Here is an 18,448-nt window from a genome sequence, read left to right as displayed (position 1 = left end):
TGACTCATGCAGTTTTTAGAGCACTAAGAGTTGTTTTTAGTTTAGCCTAGCCTATAGTTTTAAAGTCCTTTAGGTCATCAGTTTAAAGAATCCATTGGGTAATTCCATGAATGCAAATACAAAGTGGTTATAACTTAGAAGGTAATAAAATCTAACTAAATATGGCCCATGACTGAAATGTTCAGATTTTCAATTCTAAAAAAATAATATTTCAGTTTGCCTTGATAGTTTGATGAGAATATTTTAATAAGTTAATTATTTGAATTATTTTAACAAAAGTTATGGCTTGATAATTTGAACTATTGTTAGTTAATTTTTGGCAAGGAGACCCCAAGTGGTTTAGTAAATTGGAATAAATCTTTAGCATTATTTACTTGTAAATAATTTTATCTAATGAGTAAAAATATCATTAAATCCCTTGCCTGTGTAATGAAATATTTTATATAGATTATTTTAGTGCTTATAAATAATATATGCACTACTATTTTGAAATATTTCAGTACATAATGTGTTTTTATGCATTATATATTTCCAAAAAATATTGAATTCGAAAATCTCAACTGATAACTAACTGAAAGAAAAAAAAAGATATCCAAAAGAATAAAAGAAATTGTAAAGGAATTCCAAAGGAATTAACTATTTTTGTTATGATCTACTGCTATGTAACAATATAGCCTCAAAATTCAGCAACTTAAAAAATAACAGCTGCTTATTTCTTTCCACTTCTGCAGTCTAGGTGGGATCAGAATAACTTATTTCTACTTCAATGTGTATCACCCACAGCAACTAGACCAGAAAATGCTGTCACTCACTGGGTTGTTGGTGCTGGCCATTGGATGTGAGCAAAGTTCAGCAAGTATGAAAGAAGAAAATATATTTTGGAAATCAGTATTTCTATGTTGGTTATAAATGCAGATTAGATTTAAAGTTTTCACATATTTCAATGTTTTCAAAAAAATCTTTAAAGGACTTATAAATTCTACTTCTTTGGATAATTGAATTTTGTTTCAATGTGTTGGAATGGCTTTCCTATTTTTTTTTAATTTAATTTGTTCCTTTTTTGTCTTGCCAACCAATGTGAATATTTATTTATTTTGATTATATATTTTAATTCTAACCTATTATATTTAAACTTATTAAAAATATTAATTTGGGACTGAGTCTGTAGCTCAGTGATAGAGCGCCTGCCTCACGTGTGTGAGGCACTGGGTTCGATCCTCAGCACCACATAAAAATAAATGAAGAAAGAAGACAGTGTCCAACTAAAAAACAAAAAAATTAAAAAAATTGAAAATAAATTTTAATTCAATTTCTAAAGTAACATTTTATTATTAAAACACAGAAAATAAGCTTGTGTTTCTGAATATAATTTTAGAAACTTCTTGCATCTTTTATATTAATGTAGATTATTAATTAGTCTACAATGTAACATCTTTTATCCAATACTTCTTATTTTGTTGATTTAAGGAACAAGGACTTTAAATATTCATCTTTGAAAGAAAAGTTGGGGTTTTCTCTGTGAAATGATCTAAATGAACTTTTTTAGAAAAGTTTTTCATGAACTCTTAAAGTTGTATTCTCAGGTTAGAAACTAGATTCAATGATTCCCCTTTAATTTAACCTAGTAATAATTTAGACATTTTGCTTTATTCTAGGTATTGTATACCAGTTATTACTTAAAGTTTTTAGCAAGTAACAAAATTAATAACCCTGATTTATGGCTAAAACTGATGTATCATTTTAAAGGAAAAAAATTACTCATGACAGTTACCCAAGGTAAGGAAGACTTTATTCAAAGAGCCTCAAGGAAAAACTCAGTGGGATTTTGCAGCAGGAAAAAGAAATGAAGTTCAATTCTGATACAGCAAGGACAACAAGAAGCAGGGTGAGTAGACCAGCGAATAGAATATTATTAATATTACAGAGCAATTCTTTATGAACTGATCTATCAGAATTCTTGCTAAAGGCAGTCCATGGTGATCAGACCTCACTTGGGGGATGACAGGCATGAAAAATTTGGTCAGATATTAAAGGTATTCAGATATAGGGAGTGGGGGATCTGGCTAAACTAACTTAACAGGATTTTTGCTAAAACTGGACTCAGTAAGACCAAGGCCAAAACCCAAGTTTTTGCGTAGTTGAGTGGAGGACTCACAGTAGCTTGACTAAACTTTGGTCAAGTCCCAAAATCTTTGTCAAAAATATCACCTCTTTTGTAGAAGTGCAATATTTTGATTCAAAGTAATGGTCTGTCATGGTACAATTAATTTTCTTTTCTAAAATGTAATCCGAATATTCCATTCATAGTAAAGTCACACAAATGACTTAAAAGGGAATTCTAGGATTTTATGATTACTGTAAGATAGACAAAAGTTAGCCTCTTACATAACCGAATCACTCTGTCCTATAAGCAAATTAGATATTAAGTTGCTGGGTTATAAAAGTTATATCTCTGAATTCAATTTATCTTTTCTTAATACTATAAAGCTTCTAAATTATATTAAGACCTAAAAGGACAGCTAATTATTTTATTTACGATATCCCTCTTTCCACATATGTGGCATCTACTATTTTATGGTATAAGTCTCTCCTTGATAAAAGGCATTTTAAATATTTATGTGTTATGGCTACATCAATTTTAATCATCATTTTATCTACCTGAATATAAAGGATTAAAAAAACTGTATTAATCATATCATTAACAGAACTGCAGTCTGAAAATGTTCACTGAAATCACATGTTTATGAAGAATAGACCACAGGATTTATGTTTACACTATTGATTTAATTTTGGTTGACAATTATTTAGTGCAGCTAATATTTTAGCATAGCACCTAGTAAGTAATAAAATTTCCTTAAGGTTCTTATTGATGTTAGAAAATTTAAATGACATATAAATATGAAATATTATAAAAGTCACAACTCTGGCTTTCATCATTTCATGCTAAAAAAATCACTCATAATTTGTTTCTATATAACAAACACATTTTCTCTGTGAACTTCATTAACATAGGTATTTTTCTATCTTCTTGGTTTGGAATTACACTTGTCATGCCATGAGCAAATTCAATAAGAAATAAATACTTCCTAGTTAATATTAATAAATATATTCTTGCAGTCAAGGCTGACTAATAGCTAATTATTCTCATAGATAAACCTTTGTAGTAGAATTTGTGAGGTTTGTAGGTATGTTATAATAACATTTCAACAATGCACTTCTGCAGCAAGAGAATAATAACCCTAGATTGTGAACATGGTTTGCTGAGTACCAGAACTATTTGAAATGTAGATGATAACATCTTTTTCTGTGAAATATCATTATTCTAAATTCATTATTACACTATCATTTGTAACTTTTTATCTTTTGTTTTATTCTAGTTATAAATGTAATTTTCACCCTTGTTCTTCAACAGGACCTTTTTTTCCCCTCAAGTGTAACTAAGGGATATATCAAAAAGTGAATCATTTATATTGTCATCTATAGGAAAATAATGTACTATATATAATGCCCCTAGGTAAAGAAGTCATAAAAGAAAGATAATTTTATTATGCCCCCCCTTTTTTCTAGAATTTAGAAATGTTAATACTAATGTTGTTTTTGTTGTTAAAGACACATCCATATGAGCAATTTCAATATTACCTTATACTTATTTTAAATAAATCTGTACATCTTAAGTACACACATACTCCCCTCAGTAATTTGAAAACTTAAACTAAATATATGTTAGCATGTACAATGTTATGAACTACGTCTTTGATAGTAGAACTTTTGACCAAAATCCTGTGTTCTCCATTTACTACCTGTTTATCTTTTTTCAAGCTACTAATTCTTTTTAAGTTTTGCAATTCTTATCTGTAAATTAGATTTTACCTAGATCTGTTGGAAATATTTTTAAAGGCAGAGTACGTAAATTGTGGTATATTCCTGGTACATGGTAAACTTTTGCTATAGGTTAACTATTATTTTTATTGTAATTTTTATATCAGTTTAATTTAAAATGCAAGAACTCTATGCACTTAAGTATATGTGTCTTGTGAAAAACAAAACACTAGTTTAGGGTAAGCATATGATGGCTGTCATAAGGAAATCTAAACAAGCTCTAGATAATTCAAAACAATATAATTTTAATTGAAATTTTTAGAAAAGATTTCATGAATGAATAATTTCCTTCCTGGTCAATGACATTGAAATCTATAACATCTTGTTAATTTTACAAGGTTTTTACTTTTTCATTGATATAAAATATATGGAAAATTGATAACTGACTGGGCGACAGATTATTTTTAATAACACTAGAATTAGTTCATATTTTTTAATTAAAAAGATTTAATTCAATGTATATGAATTAACCATTTATTATATTTGAATTCTCAAGGTGTATTTGAGCAGCATAATACAACTGTTTTTTAAAAAGTCACAGGTTAAAAAGTATGTGGAATACTTTTTAGAAAACATTTCAATTGGCTGCTGCAGAGATAATAACCTTCAGCATGTGGTCATGAATTAAATGCAAAATAACATCAGGAGCCCTGCTTCAAGAAATAATTAGGCCTTCTGCAGAGTGATTCAGTAAAATTACATTATTGTGTTCAACTGAGAGGAGCTGCGTAGAATGTATTTGTAAAATATAATTGCAGGGACAGCTGGCCTGAACAAGGAAGAATCTTAATAATATATGTTGCTGAGGTGGTTGGTTGTTTATTCCCCATTATCAGAGTGGTTGATAAGAAGAACAGCCATTGTTGCATGGGAAAGAGAAATTAATTCAGGAAAATAATGATGTAGCTTCTCATGTCATTTAACTGAATTTTAAAGTGAATTGTATTGTTAGCCATGCAAGCAGCATGCCTGGAGGATTTGTGCTCCTTGTGCTACTCCAGAGGCCTCACATCTTCTATGTGGCTTTTCTCAGTTGGCTTCTTCTTTTATTTTCTTAACTTCCCTCTTGTAATGTAAACATGGGAAGAGAAAGTGGTTGAAGAACAAAGGAAAAGCATACAAAATAGCTTCACTCCCTCTGCATAAAGCTTTAATAGGGAAATGGTACCACACTGAGATTTTATGAATAGATTGATAATAGTGTGTTCACTTAAACCAAAGGGGGAGCCACTATATGTTTTGCCATTTAAAACTTAATTTCACTTTTTCTTAAATGCCTTTTAGATTTTTTCTTACTCTTTGTCAAGAAAGACAATTAATTTTACCAACATACGCTCAAATCCATTAAAAACTCATATATGCTAAAATAAATGTCTTGAAACTCTCATGATCATGAGTTACACAGATAATTATAAAGATTATGGAAGTTAGTTCTTCACATACAATTTACTGTCATGTAAATTAGACACAAGTCAAGGGAAAAAGAAGAAAAAAATTGATTATTCTCTCTAGAGAGAACTATGGCTTAAGGTGTCAATGATACTTAAAAGCTGCTTAATTTTTAAATGGCTTTCATTTATAGAAAATTAATATTTATAACAATCATCCTCCAAAACAAAAACATTGATAAATGTACATATTAGTTATGTTTTGGACAATACCCTTCTATTTAATAAAAAAATTTTAGTGATGCCTTGTATTTTAATTTGTAAACACAAAGTTTGTATTTTTATATCAGTATAATTTAAAATGCAAGAACCCTATGCACTTAAGTATATGTGTCTTGTGGGAAAAAAAAAAACACTAGTTTAGGGTAAACATATGATGGCTGTCATAAGGAAATCTAAACAAGCTCTAGATAGTTCAAAATGATATAATTTTAATTGACATTTTTAGAAAAGATTTCATGAATGAATAATTTCAATGATACTTAAAAGATAAAATATCTGATGCCAAGGTTTTATCTCTTTAGCAAAAAGTTATTAAGGCTACCCTGTATTAGTCACCATCTTATACAGTAAACAAATGAAAGTAACTACACTGAGAAAAGTGATACACAAAAGTAAATGTAGACATTACACATTTAATGCAATATCAGTAGTGGTAAGTGCTATGAAGGAGAAGCACTGTGAGCAGATTATTCAATGAATACAGTTAATGAAGTTTATACAGTTTAAATAAGTTGGCTAGGAAATGCCTCTCTGAGGTGACATTTAAGCAGTCTGTTTGTTTGATTTCTTTCTTTCTTTGTTAATTCTTTAATATGTTTATTATTCTGAAATTGAGGAGGAACCAATGTTATCCCAAAATTGTAATTACAACTAAAGAAATTTTGTTCTTCTATTTATTTATAGGAAATCAAACCAGTTCCCTCAACTATATACATCTGAGATTGATAAAAATACTTTTCTTGGCTTCACTTATGTAGAAAACAGGGATTTAAGTGAAGTGCTCAGAAATATTTAGAGTTCACCTATAATGTATTATATCTCGTGATCCATGGATCAAGAATTCAGTCCAAACTTGGTAGGGCTATTCTGTTCCATGCAGTTTTGGTAAAGCCATTCTAATATTATCAGCGAATGGACCCATGAGAAGGTTCAAGGCAGCTTCTTTCACACACAGCTCCTTGGTGGAGGAGGCTGAAAAACAGATTGATTAAGGGCACTCAGTTCCCTCAGCACAGCATTCTTCTCAAGTCAAAATTCTTATGTGGTGGCTCAGAGCTGCAGAGTTCCAAGTAACAGTCAATAGAGGTTTCTAGCCTCTTCCCTCTAGACCTAACACCTGTTAAGTCATTTGAGCTGTTCATTATCTAGGAAAGCAGTCACAACACTCACTCAGCTTCAAGGGGTGTGACAGGAGTTTCATCTCTTCACAGTAGTGGAGTTACAGAAATGGTAGCTGTATTTAATTTGTGTTCAACTCTAGGGCTGCAAATGTCCCTGTTTACTGTTTACAAATCAAAGGAAAGAACTTGGATAACTCAATGGAGAAGGTTTGGGCATTTTATTACAGCAGAGGCTGGCTAGGATAAAATAGAGGGCAGCCCCACACTACAAGCAGGGGAAGAATATACAGAATAAATTGAATGCCAGCTGTGGAGAGGGGTTTCTTCAGATGCTTTATGAGTGTATGGTTTTACTTCACAACCAAGTGTGTTTTACTTTGATCCTTACCTAAAGATTGAAGATAAGGGAAGTATATGATTTTTCTCCTCCTTACCCTGTATAACACATTCTTTGGCTCCTTCTTAGTTCACCTTCAGAACAAACAACTTTCTATGCACTGACTTGTGTTTAGCCCAACACTCCACCTCATCAGTGCTTCATAAACCCTCACATTCTTATGCTGCCTGTATCTTCCACAAAACCTTTGGAAGAGGACTTCAGAGACACACTTCATCTATATACCACAGCAGCAATACAAAAAACAAGGCATGTTACAGTAGTTAAAATTGCATAGAATACATGAAGCCTGTTGAAGGAAGGCAAGTTAGCTATCTAGAGGATTGATCAATTAAAGGGTATCAATAGCATTAATTTGTTTAGATACTTGGATTAAAGCATGGGTGATACTGTGTTCATTATCAGGTACCTATACACACAACATTCTGTCCCCAAGAATGTGCATTCTCCATCTTGGGAAGCCATAAGCATATGGAATGACATCGTATTTTGTAACACTGTCTTTCTCCTTTGAGTAGTTACTCAGTATTAAAGGGTAGGCATGCTTAATCTGATTGACACCTGGAACAGTGATCTGAGATCTAAGTTTCTACATAAATTATGACAGATTGTGAGAAAAGACTAGCTAATGGATGGAACCACTACAAGGTGTGGCACTGCCTTGTGTGATACACCTCTATATTATCTGAATTACTAGGTGTGTGTGAAAAAAGAGGCAAAACTCAGGCCTTACCATCATTCTGTTTGATGGTAAGATAGTATACCCTACAGAACAGGGTGTAACACTGGGTGTTGGGGTAAAGATATTTGTTGAATTGACTATGTTCTGACACAGAGAGTTGTAAAAAAAGGCCACTGTCAATGTCCATGTCTTGATAATAATAATGACCACATTGGGCAACAGGATGGAAAGATGCCTTTTTAACCTTCCCCTGAATTGCCTCCTCCCATGAAAGTCTACTCCATCTATAAGTTTATCCAGGCCCTCAAGAAATATTCAGTGTCTCTCTAATTAAAGTAAAAAAAAAAAAAAAAAAACAAACGAAAAACAACAACAACAAAAAACTTTTGTTTAGTGTAATTATATGATGGCCATTTCAGCAGGTCAGAGTTTTTGGTCCAGTTCTCTTTCAGCCAAGTCCATTCTGTCTCATTTGCAGATTGCACTACCAGGAAAGTCCTTGTGCTACAGTCACAGGGAGTTCTCAACTGATCTGACAGTTATCTCATTGTCATGATTCGCAATCTTTATGGCCCAATCCAGGAAAAGAGTACTTCTTGCTAACCTACAGAGAATATAATATGTTTGTGCTTTAGTCAGCTTTTCTCACTTCTGTGACTAAAGGATTCAACCAGAACAACTGCAAGGGAGAAAAAATGTATTTGAGGGCTCATGGTTGCAGTAGTCTTAGTTCATAGAAGGCCAGCTCAATTCCTCAGGTAAGGTTGAACATCATGGTGGGAGAGTGTGGTGGGGAGAAGCAGGCTCACATCATGATCAGGAAGCAGAGACAGGCTTCACTTTCAGATACAAAATTATATATTCCAAAGCCATGCCCTAATTCCCACCTCCTCAGACAGTACTCTACCACTTCAGTTACCACTCAGTTAATCCCTATGAGGGGTTTAATTCACTGATTGGTTAAGACTTTCAGAACCCAATCATTTCTCCTCTGAAGCTTCTCATATTGTCTTACATTTGAGACATGTGCTTTTAGGAGACACCTCACATCCAAACCATAACAGTATAATAGACACCAATAATGGCAAATCAGTTTCATGAGGCAGAATACATGCCACTCTACAAACTAGTGTTTGTAAAGTAGCCTGCACAGTCAGTTTACCCAGGCAGGTGAACCAGACCAATCTATCCATTTGCACTTTGCAGGTTTAGAAAGAATAAGATGTTCCTGGAATATATAGCTGTGGCAAACTGATAAAAGTGTTCAAACAATGAAGTGTCATCATCCAAAGATAACATAACTTGTAATTGTGAAGACCAGGTAACCAACACACTAGGTTTTAGTTACTGAAATTTAGATTATTTCCCTTCCACAAGGAATCTGTAAAGTGAATCACCAGGTTCACTATTTGTACAGTCAATGGCCAATTAAGGTTTCGTTTCTCAGAGGAGATATCCTAAGGAGCCAACACAAGTTGTTACTAGTGCCCCAGGAAAGCTTGAGAAAATGTTTGATAGATTTGTCCTTTATCTGTAATCTTAACATTGGGGGCCATGGGTGCCTTAACATAGAAATGGCTGCAGGCTGCTGTTGTCATTTAATGCCCTTATTGTCTCAGGCACATGAACAGGCCACCTCTGCATAGAATTATATTCAGTCTTTAAGGCTTGTTTCAGCAAATCATTCATTTGTTCAATTAACCAGCTCCTGTTAGATTGTACAACATTGGAAAAATTCATAATATGTCTTGGTGATAAATACACTATTAAATGTCATGACCTATTGAATGAGTCCCTTGGTTATTCAATTACCATAAATGACACTCAGCTGGATCAGTCTGAGTCAGAGAGAGTCAATGTAGTATCCACCTGTGCTGATAAGGGACACCACCTTGTTTGATATGCGCATCAACCATATCTGGCAGTCGTGGGTGGTGCTCAGAGCAGGCAAAAGAGTTCAAACAGCTTATGGGCACTCCTCAACTTCACAGCTACCCTCATAGTCTTTTGACCTGTATGCTTTAGTCTATGTTGTAACCAAGTGGAAATTTCCTCCATGACCTTGACCAGCACTTTCTTCCTGCATGCCCTTGACTGGTGCTTCTCTGGTAATGGGCTCTGTGGCAAGGAAGGCAGTGTAAAATTATACAGTTGTTTTATCACAACGTATAATATTCTTCCACCTCCTATAACTGTGACTGAATTTCAGTGGGGGCTTACATCTCTTGATTCAGTGTCATAAACCCAATTCAGAGTTATCTGGGGTAACATGGATGATGAAAAGCCTGGTAGGTTTCAATGTGTGTAAGTACTCCAAGGATTTGTGCCTAGTTTACTGTTCATTTGGCCTAATTAGATGCTTCAGTACACAGCTCAAATCAGTTCCATACTGCACCCCCTCCTATACAAATTATTTAGAGACTGTAATAACTGAGCCAAATGAGAAATGAAAGCCCTCCAAAAACCCAGTAATTCCACAAATTCTTGTTCTTGCTTTACTGTTCTAGGAAGGGGAAATGCCTGAAATTTACCAATTATAGCCTAAGGTAAACCTTCCTCTTAACTGACCATAAAAAAACCCAAGAATAATTTCAATGAGTCAAAAGATGGATGCAGTCTCAGTGTGTAGTGAAACAGATTCTGGCTTGAGCATTTTGTAAACAGTTTTACCAGGAGGTGGGGTCCACTATGACACACGGTGGGGCTATCAAGATATTCTTGAAGTAACATGGTGAAAGTCCATTTCACCTAAAGGCAAATGGGTCTTGACTCTCAAGGGCTATGTCAATGATAAAGAAGGTATAAGCAAGGTCCAGTATGCAAGGATATGTTCCCAATTGAATGCTAAGCCCTTACAGAATGGCTTATCCTGGGAATGGCTTCATAAAGTGAAGGGATCATCTTATTTAATTTTCCATAATCTGCTGTCATGCCCCAAATTCCAACCAACTTTCTTACAGGCCACACAGGAAAGTAAAGAGAACTATAGGTTGGATGAATTATGTTTATTTTAGCCAATTTATGTATGACCTCTGTTATCTCTTGATGTCCACTGGGGATCCAGTACTGTTTGATAATTATTATTTGGCCAATGGGAGAGAGTTTAACATGCTCCCCTAATATTGGCTTTACAGCTGACACATGCTTAATTAATCTCCCCGCAATGCAAGTAGAACTACCCAATTATAGTTTTCAGGTATTTACCCCATAAAACATCAATACCTATAATGAACATAGGCTAGGGGGTAGGCAGCATGTATCCAAGCTGCCGTGAAACAGTTACTACTTGAACTCTCACCTTTGTTCCCCCATATTTTTCAAGAGCAATTAATATCCCTGATGATTTGTCAGGGTTCCCATGTGTCAATGATTCAGCTTCCTTGTGTACCATTGCTGTTACTCTGAATATCTTCTAAAGATCAATGCATTGCCAATTCTATATATGACCTTTAGTACAAAGACATGATTTCAACTCCTTAAACCCTGACTTCCCCCCTAACCATCCCATCCTGCAAACAAGGATCCAAAGTCTCCTCAGGGGGAGCCAGAGGCTCTTTCATGGTAACTCCAAATAGGAGAGTTTTATCTTTATCTCCCTTTGGAGTAGAGTCTATTTTATCTTTCTGACTCCTTTTCCTTTTTCTTCTTGAAAGGTAATAGCAGCAAAACTAGTCTGTTCTTTTTAATTATTTTTATAATTGTATCAGAGTGGCATTAGGTTGTTTATCTATTTTCTTTTCATCCACTGCTGTTCCTATTAAGTACACCTACATCTGTTTATGGGAGACTCAAAAAGGTCCTTCCACTTTGGGCTGGGTTTTATAGATTCCTCTTTTCTGCTTCAAGTTTTATATTTCCCTTGATTCTTATTGTACGCTGTGGAGCTAGGCTTGAGTGGCTAACTCCCAGTCTGTGGCTAATTTTAATGCACACAGCAGGACCTTACTGCCACTAAAACGACATTCTTTATTTTCTTTTGCTTTTCCATGACTGTTTTTTAATGATGTTTCCAACACTTACAGCACCACTGTGCATTTGGGGGACCTGCCCATACTCAAGAAGTGGTCCCTACTCTTCCAACAGGGAAGCCATCTCAAACCACATTCAGGCTTGTGGCCAGCCCCCCCATCTCCTTTTCTGACTCCAGAGTTAACACGTTCCTCTTTGAGACCTTGATGGTGAAATCAACTGTTCAAGCAAGGATGAAAAGGTTCTAGCTTACCACTTACTGGTCCCATAAAAAGAATTTTGAAGACTCTAAGGAGAGAATTTAGATATTTTATTACTCACATGCTTCTTGATGGCAGCAGGACAGAAAAAAAAATAGGGTATTACCCTGTGCCTACAAGTATGGGGAAATAATACAGGATAGATTTTGTACCAACTGTGCAGAGGGGTTTTTTCAGATGTTTTGTGAGTACATGATTTTACTTCACAAGGTTCTTCTGCTTTGATCTTCACCTAAAGAATGGAGTAGAATATGCTATAGAAGAAAAACAAATCTATTTCTAAGCAATTATTTTCTAGAAAGGTAAAAGGTAGAATGTATGTGTGTGTGTGTATGTGTCTGTGTGTGTATGTGTGTGTGTGTGTGTGTATATATATGAATGAAGATCCTGGAGAAGTTAAAGATAGAAAGGATAGTTGGCTATGAACATCCATTATTGAGTTTTAGTATAAACTCATTATTTCCTTCAGAAGAGAAATACTTTTAGTATAAACTCATTATTTCTCTTCTGAAGGAAAGAATACTAAAAGAATAGGTATTAAGTATTACTTATCACATTACAAAGTAGTTCAAATGTAGAAATTTTAAAAAGGTATTTTATTTTAATCAGACAAAGGGAGGAATGGAAATCTGATGTTGTAAATAAAAAATGTCTTTCAACTATCAAAAAAAAAAAGAATGGAGATAAGGGAGGTTGCCAGTTTCTCTTCTCTTTACCCTTCCTAACACTTTGGTATTCTTCTTAGTTTACCTTCAGGAGCAACAACTTCCTGTGTGTTTACTTGTGTTTACCCCAACAATCTGCCACACTGCCCATGAAATATATTAAAAAGTGTTCAAATACAATGACCAGAATACAAATTCATCTCAAGCATTTGGACAATTCTATAAAATATATTACTTGGTGGGGGGTGTTCTAAGAATATAGGACAAACTAAATATAAAATGGCATAGCTATTATAAGAATATGATTTTTTTCCAATCTTGTACCCCAAATTTCATAAATTAAATTCTGATCAGAGAAACATTTCATTATAAGTTGAGGATGGTGACTTGAATCTGTAAAATGCCACAAAAACTAATGTACTATTGGAATTTTTCTTAGAGAAAATGTTTCATTAAAAGGTTTGTTTTTTTCTCTATTTATTTAATTCTACATGGTATCTATAGTTAATAACAATGAATTACATTTTTTAAAATCACTCAGAGTAGATTTTAAATGCTGTTACCACAAAAAGGATAAGCATGTGATGTAGTATATCTGTTAGTTACCCCAATTTAGTCATAAACATATTTTTGAAAACACCATGTTGTAAACTATGATTATATACACATTTAAAAATAAATTGAATTTAAGGCTGGGGGTGTAGCTTAGTGGTACAGCATTTGCTTAGCATGGATGAGGTCCTAGGTTTGATGTCCATTACCACCAAAAAAAAAAAAAAAAAGAAAGTTAAAAATATATTGATGCTGGAGTACTATAACTCTTACATAAAGAACATAACAGACATGCCAACATGATGATCTCCATTTTTAAAATCCCACTGACAATCATTACATAGTAGAAATATGTACAATTTTTATAAAGATTATTTCACTTGACCCAAATTGACTCAAAGGCTGTTTTGTGTGTACTTGAGAATGAACTTCAGAATTATTTCTTTAGAAACTCTTATTATCAACATAATCAGTATGCCTCTGCTTCAGAGATCTCCTTTGGCAAATAAATAAGATTCAATCAATTATTGGCCTAATTGGTAATCATCTATGGTGGCAATAAATCATTCTAACAATATTCCTTCCTAGGGTACATTTTTCATTAATTTTCATTCACGAGGTCTACTGTGATAGAAAAGACAAGAACACTTAGAATATTTTCAATAGTAATATAAATCCTTAATATTGAAGACTATAAGATTTTATACTAATTGGCTTATTGTGGAAACCATGAGTTGATATTCTAAGTCAAGCTTATTTTTTGTGTAAAAATGCTTTATCTATGATACTTTCCAACTTTTCCTATAACTTAAGTAAGAACACATGACTTTCCAGCAAAAGTGTTGGCCATGTTATGGCAGTTTTCTAATGTTCAAATACATGATCTCTGTGAACAGCAAGATTTGTAGTTGTTCTAAATTCACTTGACACATAAAAGGGATTATTATTTCTGCACATACACCTTTAAGAAGAGCTTTAGGTACCATTCATTTTGATGCAGTATACTTCATTCAGATTATTTTTTTTATCGATCTGATATCCTCTGCTATTAGGGGTTATTAGGAAATACAAAAACAAGATAGAATTTCCAGTACCTAAGTTTTAATTTACTTTTAAGGTAAAGGACATGGAAGATAGAAATCTTCATGAGATGGTAAACAAAACTCTTCTTGCATTTAGCTTATTAAATAGATACAAGTCACTCAGAAACTAGAAAATTGAAATAAATTAAAGATGCTGCCAGTTTAAAATAAATTTAAAAGGAAACTATTTACCATTCTTGTGCAGACCTCAGGAAATAATCTCACTCTTTAAGTATGACTGTGAAATTTGACCTTGGCCAGGAAGTTATAGATGAATATGTTCTCTTTTAAATGGGTGGTTCAGCTGGGCAACTCTTTGGCATTCACAGTTCTGCATTGGTGTACAAATAATTAATAACCACTTTAATTCCTTTCTTGAAAAACATGATTAAAAATGATACACTGACATTTAGGTGTCTAGCCATATGATCACCTGGAGATGAAAATAATTATCTGCTTGGTTTGAGATCACTCTTATAGAAATGTTTAGATCTAGTTGTCTGGAGATATCTGAAAATTATGTTGTTGTTGTTGTTGTTGTTATTGTTTCCAGTACATTGTATCTCCGCACCCCCAGGGCAGTTAGCATTATGTGTATCTAACTAGAGATAATTTGATACAAACTAATTTTTATAGAAAACATTGAAACCTTTAAGCAATTTATAGGAAACACTCATAGCATTGAATGTATACTTAGGTTTTACAATTTTATTTTTGAGAATTCAAGTGTTCTTTTCATAGCCATGGATCCACAAGCATTAAAAAATAAGAGTTCGCTTTTACTGAGCACTAAGTTAAGTCCAGTTGTTTCTTCACCTGCTTCTTTGGGTATTGAATCATTTAATCTCCATGATTTCCCTACAGGTAAAATGCTATTTTGGGATAGAAAAGGAGGTCATACCCTTTTTCACATGGGTGTTCTGTCTCAGAGAAGTTCACAAAGCCAGTAAATGCAGAATCGGGATTTGAAATCATCCCTTTTGGTTTGCCTGGTCCTTGTTATTTTGCTTTTCTTTTCTAAATTATATTTAGGAAGAAATTTTTTATAAAGATGTAGAGGTCTTAAAGTCCGTCATAGAAGAATATATATATTTTAATTTGCATGGTAAGAGTCCTTGTGGAGTTTTGAAGTGTTCAGGCCTATGGATTCTGTTGAATTCACCATCTCAGGCCATGTAGGAAGACTTGATCATGACCTCATTTAATGATTGACACTCCACCTCTTCTCATGTACAATATACGATTATTTTTTGGACAGGTACACATACACAAATCTTCAAAGGAAGTGTTGTCACTACTGTTATATGTTAAAATAAAATTTGCCATCAGAGCTTACATTGTTCTGGGAAATATCTTGAGGGATAAAAACACAACGAAAATGAGAAACTTTATATTTTGGAGCTTAGTTTTTCTTAATTAATGTTCTACTTTTAGTGATCTCATGAAAATATTCTAGAAGATGCAAAGATCATATTTAAAGCAGGAGAAGCACTTCATGTATTCTGATGTTCAACTTCAACAGCATGCACTTTTAAGTGATTGACATATTGTTAGGAAAAAAATCAAGGCCTAATACTGAAATAATAATTGCTTCTCCTTTAAAGTCATAGTATTTAAGTGAAATTGAACTTCATAAATGTATCAAACATATACTATTAGATATAATTGGCATTGTAATTTTAGGAGAACTCTCAAGTTAAACAAATTCACTTCATGAAATTTTTAAAATAATTTAAAAATCATAGTTATAAGAGAATTTTTTGATTAAAAAATCATCATGGAACATGGAAAATTTCCTAAATAAAATAAAATGAAATATCGAGATAAAATACTACACAATTGTTGTTTTTTTTGTTGTTGTTGTTCTTACTTGTTAAGACAAAGTTCTCTTGTAAAATCAAAAATTAACCAACGTGTTGCTAACATGGAGTGTATGCATATAAAATTATTCTCACACTCTATTTCATTTCTGTCACACTGTATGATTTTTCTTCTGTAAGTAAGGTTTGGGCCTAAAATGTAAATTCAAGAAATGTTTATTTTAAAAACATACTAGAGCTCATAATATGTTGTCCTTATGATTTCTTCAGAAGTAAACAATATTGGCTAGACATTGTTTAGCTTTAGCATTTGGTCAATGAATTGATAAATATAAAAGGCTTACCTCTGTAGGTATCTGAAAAGAACTGATGCTAAGTATAGATGTAAAAAAGCAAGAATTTTTGAGATACAATCTTGGCAGTACTTTTTGAGAACACTGTGAGTTCTCTGAGGCTGAGCCCAGATGGTTTCCATCCTGAGTTTAGCACAATTTCTGACACATAGTAGGCAGTTACAAATATTTGTTGAATGGAAAAAAAAGGTTGAATGGCTAAATATTCATAACTGTTCCAGTTTAGCATTTAGAGGTTATTTTTAAAACTGTTAGAGTGATGAATATACTCATTGACTACAGCAGCAAATATTTTCCTTTGACAACTCTCCAAAAATTTTTGATAGGTATGCTAGTTTACCATGGTGCCAAGAGCGTGCTTTAAAAACAAAATATGCAAACACTATGGAAATCTTTGGTTAAACCTTAAGAACTGAAAATTTGTACTTACAGTTGTTCTCTTTGTGAAAATGTTAAATTATGTGCTGAATTTTCCATTATTTAAGGCATTATTAATAGTTTTGTATGTATAATGTCTATGATTATATGCAGGTTTTCTTAAAGCAATTCTATGAAATTAAGCATCATTTAATAATTTCAAAATTATACATAAATCCCACAGCAACCCTAAGATATAGAATTATAATTATTTTCCTATTAAATTAAATCTTGAGATGTTAAAGAATCTGCCTTAACTTATTCTAGTGGTAATGAGGCCAGACTTAACCAATCCTAAATTATTGTTTTTGTACTATAGTCTTTGGCAAAGGAATTCTTTGTTGTACCACTTTCCTGGCTCTCTCTCTCTCTCTCTCTCTCTCTCTCTCTCTCTCTCTCTCTCTCTCTCCCTCTCTCTCTGTGTGTATGTGTGTGTGTGTTTCATTAAATGTTAGACTATTTAGATTTTGTACTTCAGCAAATTAATTTACTCAGCTAAGAATGAACAATACAGCTGGAAATGTCAGTTTTTGAAAGTATTTTTATTAAAATCTGTTAGTTTTAATGGTTTCAATATACAACATTTTCTTTTACTTTTGTACATTCTGAGGACAGAATATTACAGACTGAGGAATAAAAACAGAATTTGTTACTTGTTAGCAGATTTGTCTTTCATACAGTGAATTCCTTGGGCAGTTTTGTTTTGTCTATCTATTTTCCCAGATATTTATATAGTCGTGCTCCATTCAGGTCTAGTTGTTTATGATAGTCTAGGCAAAGGAAAGTTTCTTTTATTCTTTCAAACTGTTCTTGTATTAATATCAGTAAATACACCACTAAAAATTCTATAAGAAAGACTGAACTATGGAACAAATAGGAATCCATTATTGTCCACAAGTGAGGATAAAACACATGTATTTAAATTACCCAAAAAGTGCCCATATTACTTCTACAAATGGTACAATTCAGATATAAGTAGTGATGGAACAGACTCTGTGAGAGCTGTAATTATATTCCTATTATGTCATTTGGATGCTCTTAGCTACTGTGTATCAGGAGCCACATCATGACCACAGAACAGACTGTTTCTTGCGAAAAACAGTAACACCATAATAGAGTCCTCCATGAAAAATAACAGCCAGAGCCCTGCCATGTTTATGTTTTTGCATTTTCATTATTTTTACAAGTTGTCTCTATTTTCAAAGCTGAACATTAATAAGGGTGACTATTATTTCCAAAGCAACCGAAATAACTACATAACTAAAAAGTCATTTTCATTATTACAGAAATGTAATCACAGTCTTAGGTTAAGTTAATATAAAAACCCAATTCTAACATAATATTCTTACAAACAGCTTTGCTTTAGATGGACAAATACATTGATCACTTTAATCAATATATAAAATTAATTTATAAGTCAATAAGTAAACTTTGATTAAAGACATCCCTGATCTTTAGTAGAAATGATCAATCTGTTCCACTTCATTTACACATTTGTGAAATACGTGAAAAAATAAATGAATGAACTGAGCCCATCTCTGCTGGTTATAAGGAACTGAAACAGTGATGCCTTGATGTGCA

General features: G+C 33.0%; 1 long non-coding RNA gene across 1 annotated transcript in view; it reads right to left on the bottom strand.

The window, feature by feature from the left end:
* Positions 1-18,448, bottom strand: part of LOC308653922 — a 130,101-nt gene that overhangs the window by 84,891 nt on the left and 26,762 nt on the right. The window contains exon 3 of the long non-coding RNA XR_014023136.1: positions 14,470-14,608. This is a non-coding gene — a long non-coding RNA (uncharacterized lncRNA). The remainder of the gene's footprint in view (positions 1-14,469; positions 14,609-18,448) is intronic.

This window comes from Spermophilus citellus, assembly GCF_964194105.1.
Source record: "Spermophilus citellus genome assembly, chromosome: 7".
In the NCBI taxonomy this organism is placed as follows: domain Eukaryota; kingdom Metazoa; phylum Chordata; class Mammalia; order Rodentia; family Sciuridae; genus Spermophilus; species Spermophilus citellus.
The sequence above is the reverse complement of the archived record's forward strand: the minus strand, read 5'-3'. Positions and strand labels throughout refer to the sequence as shown.